At 37.3% G+C, this 13046-nt stretch overlaps 1 protein-coding gene across 2 annotated transcripts in view; it reads right to left on the bottom strand.

Moving 5' to 3' along the window:
• KCNQ1 (potassium voltage-gated channel subfamily Q member 1) overlaps positions 1 to 13046 on the bottom strand; it is a 313789-nt gene that overhangs the window by 181279 nt on the left and 119464 nt on the right.

Genomic DNA, 13046 nt, shown 5'->3' with positions numbered 1-13046 from the left:
GTAATAAATCACTTAGCGATGGATAAAAATAAATAAAAACAGGAAATGACAAGTAGTGTCTGGACTACAAACAGAAATAGAAGAAGAGCATGGAAACAGCTAAGATAATCAAAGTGAGAGAAGTAACTAGTCAGAGTGACATGGGTGAAGTGAAGATTGGCAAAAGAGGTCAGATGTGCATGTAACTAAAGTCTCTGAAGAAGAAAGAAAAGAAAAGACAATAGAAATAATATTTAAAGCCATTTGCTAAAAATTCTATAAATACAGTAAAATCTAACACAGTGAAGGGACCCACATGGGTACTAAGGAAATTGATCTGGAACAATAAACTCTGAAACATTTCCTAGTAAAACTATTAGGCTTTAAAAATAGAGAAGAAATCCTAACAGCCTCTAAGCAAAAAAATGACATAACTTAAAAGGCAAGGAAATCACACTGGCAGAGTTCCCGTTGTGGCGCAGTGGTTAACGAATCCAACTAAGAACCATGAGGTTGCGGGTTCGATCCCTGGCCTTGCTCAGTGGGTTAACGATCCGGCGTTGCTGTGGCTGTGGTGTGGGTTGCAGACATGGCTCGGATCCCACGTTGCTGTGGCTCTGGCATAGGCTGGCGGCTACAGCTCCGATTCGACCCCTAGCCTGGGAACCTCCATATGCCATGGGAGGGGCCCAAGAAAGGCAAAAAGGCAAAAGAAAGGAAAAAAAAAAAAAACATCGCACTGGCAGTAGACTTATCAAAAACAATATACAAAGTGAGAAAAAGACAAGCACAATTTTTAAGAAACTTGAGGAAGTGCAAACCAAGAATTTTATGTCCAGTCAGGCTGGACTTCATGTATCAAGATGACAGGAAAGAAGTTTTACATGTGGAGCAAGTGTTGTACACATGAGCCCTTGCTGAGCAACTTGCTAGAGGATGAGCTTCACCCCAACCATGAGAAGACTGGAAAAACTGGCAAAAGAACTGATGGTAAACACTCCGTATTCTTAGTTACAGAATTAGATGAAGATCCGGATAGAATCATGACTGAATAATAATATAGGAACATCATATGTCCTGGAAAAATGGGAAGAATACAAATCTGGGAGGAAAAGGATGAAGTAATGAGAAAGTGTATATATAACTATATGTTAGATTGGAAAAAACAGGAGTTCCCATTGCTGCACAGCAGAAACTAATCTGACTAGTATCCATGAGGATGCGCCTTCGATCCCTGGCCTCATTCAGTGGGTCAGGGATCCTGCGTTGCCATGAGCTGTGGTGTAGGTTGCAGATGTGGCTCAGATCCCACATTGCTGTGGCTGTGGCCAGCAGCTGCAGCTCCAATTTGACCCCTAGCCTGGGAACTTCCATATGCCACAAGTGCAGCCTAAAAAAAAAAAAAAAAAAAAAGACAAAGATATTTTATAATGCCAAAAGCCACATTTCATAGTGAAGTTACAACAGTTATGAATAACTATGCAATAAATACCACCTGTATAAGAAACTATTAGATATTCAGGGAAAAATATAAATACATTAATAATGTGAGAACTGCATTCTACTTTCATATGATGGACCAAATAGACAAATAAAACAAGGATATAAAAAATCTGAAGAACATAATTCATAAGACCTGACTTATGAAAACAACACCATGGCAATAGAGAATATTCCATCTTGAGCACACATTTAGAAATCTAAATACAGAGATCAATAAAAATACAGAAATTATCAATTTGAAGAGCTAAAAAAGAACCTACAGTAAATCGAAAGAAAGCACAAAGAAGAAAATAACTAGGACAAAGACAAAAGCAGAAATTAATGAGGCTGAAAAAGAGTAAAATAGTTAACCAAATTAATAATATAAAAATCCTGGTTTAAATATAAAAGTTGACAAACTAACAATTAATTAAGGAGAAAAGAGAGAAAGCACAAATATGAAGAAGATGTAAGGGGAAAGTAACCACTGTTGCGGAGAAAATTTTAAAATCATAATATGCTAACTACTTGGTACACTTATTTGTAAAACCTAGATGACATGGATAATTTCATTGCACAATACAATTTATCTAAAATTGATCTCAGTAGAAATAGAAAACTAACACCTAACTTCCAAAAAATAAATAGAAAAATTATCAAGGAACTACCCTAAAAGAATGTGTGATATTCAATAGCTTTCACAGGAGAATTCTACCAAAACGTTTTTAGAGAACAGAGGGTCCTGATTTTCCATATATTGTTTCAGAGCACAGGAAATAAAGGAAATCTTCCAAATACACCTTAGAAGCAAATATAACATTGATATATAATCTTGATAATAGTAGAACACAGACTGGCCAATATTATTTATGAATGCTGATACCAAAATCCCAAGTATTTCTCCATATCAATAGATTTGAGAAGAAACCTATGATTGCCTCCAAAAGTCATTCCTAACTAAATTCTTCTGCAACTACAAATGGATGGACACTTCCTTGGTAAAACTACACAAATACTAGGAGAAAACAGGAGTGAATTCCTCTGTAAACTAAGCATAGGAAGAAGGTTTCACGACTATGGCTAAAAATCTAGATGTAACAAGAAAAGATAAATTTGTTGACAGATTTATTAAACCTCTAGCTTAGAAAACACACCTTAATCAAAAGACAATGACAAAATGGAAGGAAATCTTTGCAACAGAAGTCTAATGGCTGTGATGTACACAAAACTTTTAAAAACTGAGGGAGTAAAGGACCAAGATGATTAAAGAAAAATAAGCAAAAGATATAAACAGACATCTCAGGAAATAGTATATGCCTATCACATCAACAAAAACAATTGCAAAATCTTGATAACATTCTCCTTTGGTGAGACTGTGTGGAAATAGTCTCATACTGCTTATGTGAATTCATATGGCACTGTCCCTTGTAGAGGGGAATTTGGCAATATTCAACAAAACTAAATGTTTATATTTCAACCTGGAAATCCCACTTCTAGGAAGGTACCTTAAGGATGCACCTCTAAAAATATGCAAAATCATGCAGAAAATCATTCAGTGCAGCATTACTTGCAATTACAAAATATTAGAGACTGACCAAAGGAGTGACCACAGAATGGTGAGCACAGCTGCCATCAGAGACCACCTACACATTAAGTATAAGAGACTGGTTGAAAAGACTGTAGGACATACGCACCAAAGAACACCATGCAACTCTAAGACTGAGAATGCTCTCGATGAATGGCTATTGAATGATGGCTAGGTGACAAATGCAAAGTACAAACGAGCATCTACAGAATACTACATTTTTGTAATAAAGAAGTTGACATGAGAAAATAATCCCACATGTTTGATACCACACATACACACACTCACACACTAATAATAACCAGAAAACACTGAAATTGGTTACCAAAAAGGGGTGGGGAGAATTAGGATGGGAGGGATATGGGAAGAAAGGACATTTTGCTCAGAAGACCTTTTTATGTGGTTTTGACTTTGGAAGTATATGAATGTTCTGCATACACAAAAAGTAGAGTTAAATCAGCAAGTTGGAAGATGCCTCTGGACTGGTGGAATGAGGACCTTGACAGAACTGCTCCCTAGAAAGCAACTGTAAAACTGGACCATATTGTTTAAAACAATTCTTTAAAAATTCCAGACGTTAACTAGAGCCATATAACAAATTGAATGGTGTCTATTCAAGAAAAACTACTAAACCTGGTAAATAGCAGAGCCTCTGGCAATTTAACTTGGGGCTCCTTGCATCCCCCCCCCCCCATCCGAGCTCAGTGGCACAGCAGCTCTAAGAATTTTCTGGCTCAGTGCCAACAAAGAAGGATAATCTGATGTGGAGCTCCATGGAAAACACCCCGCAACTGTCAAATAACAGTGATCTCAGTGGCAAGTAACTGGGGAAGGTCAGCACTGCAGCTACTGAAGACTGCAGTGTTGTTTGGGACAAGCAAAAAGCTTAAAAGGGATTCTTGAGATTTGAGAGACTGTACCTCCTCTCAAGAGAGACCAGAGAAGACCCTTGTTATTTACATATCCTGGGCTGACCATGAGACCCTGTGTAAGCAGAAAGCAAAAGCCAGGAAATACTTGCAAAATGCTTGCAACTGGAAGGAATATCTAAACTCATACACAGATCACCTCAGCAAATGGTTGAAGCCTCATTGGCTCAAGATGTTTAAACAAAACTGACCAGGCAGCCTCACCACTAGGTTATGCTGATCTACGAGGTGACACAAACAAAAATCAGAAATGAAAAACTGAGCAGAGACATCAGTGGTCACACACTGCATGACACAGACTATAGAATCAGTGCCGGCAAGGCATAAACAAGTCCAACAACAACCAAAAAAAAAAAAAATCTAGCAAAAACAACAATCACCCCTGGTAAGAGGGAAGAATAAGGACTCAGAATTCCTATATTATATAAAATGATCAGTTTTTAACCAAGAATTTCAGGACATACAAGAAACAAGGCGGTAACCCTTAAACATGAATAAAAAGTAATCAATAGAATTGATCTCTGAGGGCACCGCAGTAGGCTAAGACTTCAAAGCAGCTTTCATAAATCTATTCAAAGAAAAAAAAACAGTAAATGAGTGAAGGGAAAGTATGCCGATGATTCATAAATGGATAACATCAATAAAGAGATAAGAATTATATGATAAATCTAATAGAAATTCTAGAGTTGAAAGCACAACTTAGAAACAAGCAGGGCTAAACAACAGATTTGAGCTGGCAAGAGAAAGAATCAATGAACTTGAAGACAGATCCATAAAGATGATTCATTCTGTTGAGTGACAACATGTGCATAATTAAAGTCTCCAGAAAGAAATGGGGAAAAAAAATCTTTGAAGAGATATTTAACATTAACCTGAAGCACAATGTGTTCAGTTAAGATGCTTATTGTAACCTCCAGAGTATACTACTAAGAAAATAACTTTATAAATAGGAAAATGAAACTAACAAAGGAATCAGAATGGTAAAATAAACTTATCTATTAACAGAACATAATTCAGTAAAGGAGGAAGAGAACAAAATGAGAAGAGACACAAGACATAGAAAATGAATAGCAAATGAAAGGTGTAAATCCTACCATATAAATAATTACATTAAAATAATTAAACATTCAATAAAGAAGTAGAGACTACCAGCCTGCCTAGAACAGGAATCAAGTATATGCTGCCTATTATATGTATGTTATATGTTCAAAGACACAAACAGGTTCAAAGAAGAAGGATGAAAAATGATGATATGCAAACATGAAACCCAAGAAGGCTGGAATGGCTATACTGAATATCAGACAGAACAGACCTTAAACTGTATTTCTGGAGACAATGACAGACATTTATAATAATAAAATTGTAAAATCATCAGGAAAAAGTAAAAAATATAAGAAAAAACCTAAAAGTTATAAAGAGATAAAAATTATATACACAATAACAGAGTCCCAAAATACATGAAGCAAAACTGACAGAACTAATGAGGGAAATAGATAATTCAGCAATAATAGACAAGTCAACAGTAAAATAGCAGTTTTGTTCAAGTTTTTTATATCAGGACTTTTATATCTTTAATTTTCACCAATTAAATTATTTCATCAGTTATTAAGAGTTGAGCATTAAACTATCACCTAAATACTACTGTTGAATGAGATGGTGGGACAGGAGGGTATGTGGCACTCTGCTTAATGACCTCCTCTCTTTGGTGTCAGGGACCCAATGGGAAGCTAATTATCCCACCTGGCAGTGGGATCCACTGGGGAGCTGATCTTATACCCTATTCAGAGGCAATAAGGAGTGTGAGTTGGTGCCACTACTTTCATTGGGAAGATGTCAGTGGGCCAAAAGGGGAGCTAAATTTCCATACATGTACCTACAGTGAAGTAGTGTAAGGCTGTGCTCTACGTTTTCTGAAGCAAGATTGCTGGGGGGGCATATGGAGACAATGAACATGCATGCTCATCCAGCCTTGTGGCTACACTTCTGCAGAGAAACTGTCTACTAAAACAAACAAGAAACAAACCAAAAACCAAAATAAGAAAAAAGCCACCACCACCACAACAAAAAAAACAAAGCCAAATATTAAATTGGATCCAGAATCTCATAATCTCTAAAATTTCCAATGTACAAGTGAAAGGCACTTGTCATGACAAAAATCAGGAAAGTCACAATATAAATGAAAAAAGATATTCAAGAGATGCCAAAACCAAAGTAAGTAAAACGTTGGAATTATTTGACAAGGATTTTAAAGAAGTCATCATAAAAATACTTTAATAAGCAATGACAAATTTTCTCAACACAAGTGAAAAAAATAGAAGTTATTTAAAAATGGAAATTGTGGAACTGAGAAATATAATAATTGAAAATAATAATACAATAAATAAAATATAATAGTTGGATGGACTCAGTTGTAGAGGATAGAATCAGTGAACTTATGTCTAGTCAATAGAATTGACTCAATCTGAACGACAAAATGATAGAAAATAAAAAATGAACAGTGTTTCAGTGATCTGTTTGGCCATGTGAAAAGAGCTAATGTTTGTATCACTGGAATTCCAAAGGAGAGGTGGGAGTGAAATAAAAATTGTATTCGAAGAAATAATGGCTGAAAACTCTCCAATTCAGGGAAGATTACAGCCCTACAAATTCAAGAAGCTGAGTGAATAAGGAGCACAAAACCAAATCTATTAAAATAAATCTATGCTGGGACCAATTATAAACATCTGAAAACTAAAGACAAAAAATACTCTGAAAGAAGATACATGGCATCATCTTTATAGAGGGAACACTAATTTAAACAGCAGTGAATTTCTCAGCAGAAACCATGGAGACCAGAAGAAAGTGGCATAGTATTTTTGTAATATTAAAAAACTGTCAGCTGTGAATTCCATAACCCAAAAAATACACTTCAGGAATGAAGGAGGAATAGACATTTTCAGAAAGGAAACAGAATTTGTTGCTAGCAAACCTACCCTTAAAGGACAGTATGTCTGCCATGTAAGGTGGTGCTCAATGAGTGAGAAGGAAACACTTAAGGGCACGTGTGCGTTTTAAATGGTGAGGACGAAAGAAACTAAACAGAAGCAAGGTTTCAACACTTCAGTCAAATAAGTAAAGCACTGATGTCAGTAAATTATGACAGACTTCACATTTGCACTTGGAACCTAGGGCAATTACTAAGAAAACCCTACAAAACTTCTGACTCCACAACACTGTAGACACCAGAAGGGTAAACAGGGAACATGTCAATTCTACACACACAAGTTTGACAACTTAGATAAAGTGAACCAATTCCTCAAAAAGCACAGACTACATTCACCCGGTATGAAGTAGGTAATTTTTATAGCCCTATCACTGTTAAGAGATTCAATTTGTAATTTACAAATTCCCAAGAAGAATCTCCAGGCCCAAATGGTTTTACTGAAGATCCTGCCCAAACTTTTAGAGGAGGATCAGTAGTATTCCACACAATCTTTCCAAAACAAACGAAAAACAGAAGAGGAGGGACTACTGTCCAATTCATTTTATGAAGATAGAATCCCCCTGATAACAAAGCAAAGATGGTGCCAGAAGTGAAAACCACAAGCCAGTATCCCTCATGAATACTGATGGGGAAATTCTTTTTCGTATTAGTAGAGCATCATGCTCCCTGATTTCAAACTGTATTCCAAAGCGGTAGTAATTACAATAGTATGGCATTGGCATAAAAACAGACATACAGATCTGTGGGACAGAATAGAGTCCAGAAATAAGCCCACATACTCATGGTCAATTCATATGTGACAAAGGAGTCAAGAATATACAACGTGGAAAGGGTAGTCTCTGGAGTAAATGGTGTGGGGGGAGTTCCCATCATGGCACCGCAGAAACGAATCTGACCCGGAACCCTGAGGTTGCAGGTTCCATCCCCGGCCTCGCTCAGTGGGTTAAGCACCTGGCATCGCTGTGAGCTGTGGTGTAGGTCACAGACGTGGCTCAGATCTGGCATTGCTGTGGCTGTGGTGCAGGCTGACTGCTGTAGCTCTGATTGGACCCCTAGCCTGGGAACCTCCATATGCTGTGGGTGCAGCCCCAAAAAGCAAAAAAATAAATGAATAAAATAAATGGTGCTGGGAAAACTGGACAACCACAAGCAAAAGAATAAAACGTGACCACTATCTAACATCAAACACAGACACTAACTCAAAATGCACTGAATGTAAACCCCAAACCATAAAACTCCGAGAAGAAAGCATCAGCGGTAAACTCTTTGATATACATCTTGATGTTGGGTTGTTTAATCTGGCACCAAAAGCAAAAACAAGCAAGTGGGACCGCATCAAACTAAAAGCCTTCTGCGCAGCAAAGGGAATCATCACCACAATGAAAAGGTACCCTGCTGAGTGGAAGAAAAAATTTGTCAGTTACACACCTGATAAGGGGCTGACAGCCAAACATATAAACATACAACTCAGTAACAGCAGAACCGAATCCTATTAAAAATGGGCAGAGGATGTGAATAGACATTTTTCCAAAGAAGACTAACAGATGACCAGCAAGTACCTGAAAAGATGCTCAGCGTCACTCATCCTCAGGGACATGCAATCGAAATCGCAGTAAGGTACCACCTCATGCCTGTGAGAATGGCGGTGATCAAAAGAGAAGCAGCAGCAAGTGTTGGTGAAGATGTAGGTGCAGCAAAGGGAGATTTTGTGCACTGTTGGTGGTTGTAAATTGGTGCAATAACTGTGGTAAATGGGGTGGAGGCGCCTCAAAAATTAAAAATAGAACTACCATGTGATCCAGCAATTCCATCTCTGGGTATTTATCAAAAAAAGAAAAAAGAAAATACTAGCCCAGAAAGACACGTGCACTCAGGTTCATTGTGGCATTATTTACAATAGCCAAACCAAGATAAGGAAAGGACGTACATCCATCGATGAATCAGTGGATAAAGAAGTTGTGTGTATACACACACACACACACACACACACACACACACACACACAGCAGAATACTACTGAACTCTGAAGAGCAGTGAAATCTGGTCATTTGGAACATGATGGACCTCAAAGGCCTTCTACTAAGTGAAGTAAGTCAGAGAAAGGCAAATATGTTTTGCCTTCTCTCTCTCATAGGTGAAATCTAACACAAAACGAAACCACAAAAATGAAGCTCAAAGATACAGAGAGCAGACTGGTGGTTTTCAGAGGTGGAGCAGTGGGAGAAATGAGTAAAGGAGGGGTCAAAATGTAAGAAGAAGAACAGAAATTTTAAGTTAAATAAATTAAGTTTCAGAATAATATATAGAGTCAAAGACAATGATCTAGGATACCTATCCAACGGACAGGAATTCTGGAAGGAGAGTGCGGAGAATATAAAGAGGAGGAAGCTCATAAGCGAAACACTGATTCCTCAGGCTAGAGGGTGGGAGAGACTTCAGAGCAAAAGGACCCGCTTACCAAGCGCCCACCAAGACAGACAGGGAGAAAACACCCTCTTCTGGGCCGATCGTTGTGACATTTCAAAACACCATAAACTATGGGGAAAAGTGAGCCTCCAGAAGTGGGGAAAACAGATCATCAAGAGAGGAGTGAACCTAATTAAAAAATAAAATGTTAGCAAAGAGAACCCAATAGTACATGAAAAGAATCATATCCCATGACCAGTGGGATTTAGTCTAGGAATGCAAAATTGGTTCAGAATTCAAAATCATTCAATGTAATGCACCATATTAATAAGTAAATAATAAAAATAGTATCAATTGAGGCATACAATCTGACTACATCCAACATCTTTTCAAAACTCAAAAAATAGAAATAAAAGGGCACATTCTCAGTTTGATAAACACCATCTACCAAAAGAAACTATTTCTAACATCATAATTAATGGTGAAAGGCTGAATGATTTTCCCTTAAGATTGAGAAGAAGGCAGCAATGTTCACTCACCATCCTTATTTGACCTGTTCCTGGAAGTTATAGCCACTTCAGTAGCTCAGGAAAAGTCAATAAAAGGCATACATACAGGAAGAAAAAATAAAACTGCCACTATTTGAAGACGGCATCACAGTCAAAATGCTAAAAGCCAAGGACGGAGAAAATCTCAAGGAGCAAGAGAAAAAGGGGACCCAGCGAAGCTTAAGAGGAGACGTGTCCTCAGAAATAATGGAACCGAAAGCAGTGCGGTGACGTCATCGAAGGATTTGAAGACGAAAAAATTAACAGACTCATATCGAGGAAGACTATCCTTTTAAGGAAGACAAAATAATGACATTTCCAGATAGACAAGAATAGAGAATTCCTCGTTGGTGTATCTGCTTCGTAAAAGCTAATGAAGGAAGTTTTTCAGGCAGAAAGCAAGTGGCCCCCATAGTAAACTGAATACACACATATAACAGAACAAAAATCATCCCTAAAGGCAATATTGTAATTATGCAATATAAATGCATCTTCCCAATTACAAAGCAGTTGTGTAAAACAAAGGTATTTAGTTGTACTGTTGGCCTGAACTATGTAGACATGTAACACTTCATCTCTCTTTTTTTTTTTTTTTTGAGTTTTAGAGTGGTTTATTACAGAGCAGCAGAAATGGAAACATTAACACAACTTACAAAGAACTTCTACATCAATACAGATATCAACAGAAGCACATAAATAAAAGACGAACAAATTATTCTAATAAGATGTATATAACTATAAGAACAATGGCTAAGGAAATAGCTCAGTCAGAAATAACTAAAGCAACTGAAAAAAATGTATCAGGAAACATTCACTGAAATTAAAAGAAAGTAGTAACGGAGAACTGGAGGAACAAAAAATCCATGAGGCAGACAAAACTAAAAGTAAAACTGCAAGCAAACCCAACTGTATTAATCTCGGTAAATGTGAATGGATTCAGCCATGAAAAGGAGAGCGTATCAAACTGGATTAAAAAATAAGATTCAACTCTATGCTACCTATAGGAGGTATACTTTAGATTCAAAGATATACATTGAAAGTAAAAGGATGAAAAAAGATATATCACGCACCCAGCAACCATGAGATACCTGGAGTGCTGTACTAAAATCAGACAAAGGGGACTTTAAATAAAAACGTTACTAGTATTAACGGGGGTCATTTTATAATGAAAAAGTGTCAATTTGCCAGAAGATATAACAATTATGAACTTATATGCACCTAAGACCAGAGCACCAAAACACATGCAGCAAAAACTCACAGGCTTGAGCAGAGGAAGAGCCAATTCTTCGGTACTTGGAAATGCCCATATCCTATTTTCAGTAATGTAGAGACCAAATAGACAGACGATCAGAGGAAACGGAAGAGATGTATAATACTATAAACCATCTGGACCTATGGATATCTACAGAACACTACAAACGGGAACCACAGAATGCAGCGTCTTTTCCAATGCACACGGTACATTCTCCAAGATGGACCAGGTGATATGCTATTAAACAAACCTCAATAAATTTTAAAGGATACTGTTAATACAGAGTATGTTTTCCAACCACAGTGGAACACAAGTAGAAATCAATTAACAGAAAGAAGCTTGGGAAACATGTCAATATGTGGAATTTAAACAACACACTCTTAAATAACCATGAATCAAGGAGGAATTCACAAGGAAAATTAGAAGATACTTTGAGATGAATGAAAACAAAGGCATAGTACATCAGAACTAATGGGATACAGTTAAAGAGAATTTTATGGCTATAAATGCCCACATTAAAAACACAATAGACCTTGGAGTTCCCGTCGCGGCTCAGTGGTTAAAGAATCCAACTAGGAACCAAGAGGTTGCAGGTTCGATCCCTGGGCTTGCTGAGTGGGTTAGGGATCCGGCGTTGCTGTGAGCTGAGGTGTAGGTTGCAGACGCGCCTCGGATCCCCACATTGCTGTGGCTGTGGCGTAGGCCGGTGGCTACAGCTCCGATTGGACCCCTAGCCTGGGAACCTCCATATGCCGTGGGAGCGGCCCAAGAAATGGCAAAAAGACAAAAAATAAAAATAAAAAAATAAAAAACACAATAGCCTCAAGTCAATAAACTGATTCCACTTTAGGAAGCTTGGAAGCAAAGAGAAGAAAAAATAACTAAACCTAAAGCCAGCAGAAGAAATGAAATACTAAGTATTTGAACATCAATTGATGAAACAGAGGATAGAAACATGCTAGAGAAAGTCAACAGAACCAAAATTTGGTTATTTGAGGAGATGGACAAAATTGATAACCCTTTAGCTAGACCAGTGACAGAAGAAGACGCAAATTACTAAAATCATCGGTGAAAGTACTTTATAGCTGACTATACAGAAATAACAAAGATTACAACGAACACTATGAAATGCTTGGTGCCAACACATTACACGATGTAGATAAAATGGACATCTTCCTAAAAAGTCAAAAGCTACTGATTATAAGTAGACAATCTGAATAGAGCTACAAGTAAAGAGATTTAATTAGTAATCAGAATGCTACATACAAAGACAAACCCAGCTGGCCCAGATGGCTTCACTGATAAATGCTACGAAAATTTAAAGAATTAATACCAAGTCTGTACTTTCCCCTCCATCAAAAATAAACACAGAAGAGGAGGAATCTCTTCCCAACACATTCTTGAGCTCAGTGTTACCAAAACCAGACACAGATACAACACAAAAGAGAACCACTGCAGACCAATCATTCTTATGAAAATAGACGCAGAATACTCAACAGAATACTAGCAAGTAAAATACAGCAATATGTTAGAAATATATATACACTATGACCAAGTGGTATTTATTCCAGGAATGCAAGGCTGGATTCCTACCTGAAAGTTGATCAACCTAATGCACCATTTCAAAACATAAAGGACAAAAACTACATGCTTATCAATGGCAGACACGGGAAATGCATTTGATGAAATTCAATGCACTTACATGACGATAAAAAGGCGTCAATATGCTAGGAATAACAGTCTGATAAAGTGCATCTATTTAACTTCGTATTTAATGGTGAAAGACAAAAGGCTTTCACCATTAAAGAATAAGACAGAGACATCTGCTCTCATCACTTCTCTTCAGCATTGTATTGTAAGTTCCACTCATGACAGTTGGGCA

This window comes from Sus scrofa, chromosome 2, assembly GCF_054392235.1.
Source record: "Sus scrofa isolate SSC_HxYL_T2T_F1_AM1 chromosome 2, Sscrofa_HxYL_maternal_Yorkshire_Landrace_v2.0, whole genome shotgun sequence".
Lineage (NCBI taxonomy): Eukaryota > Metazoa > Chordata > Mammalia > Artiodactyla > Suidae > Sus > Sus scrofa.
Note: the sequence above shows the minus strand (reverse complement) of the source record. Positions and strands in the feature narration are given on the sequence as shown.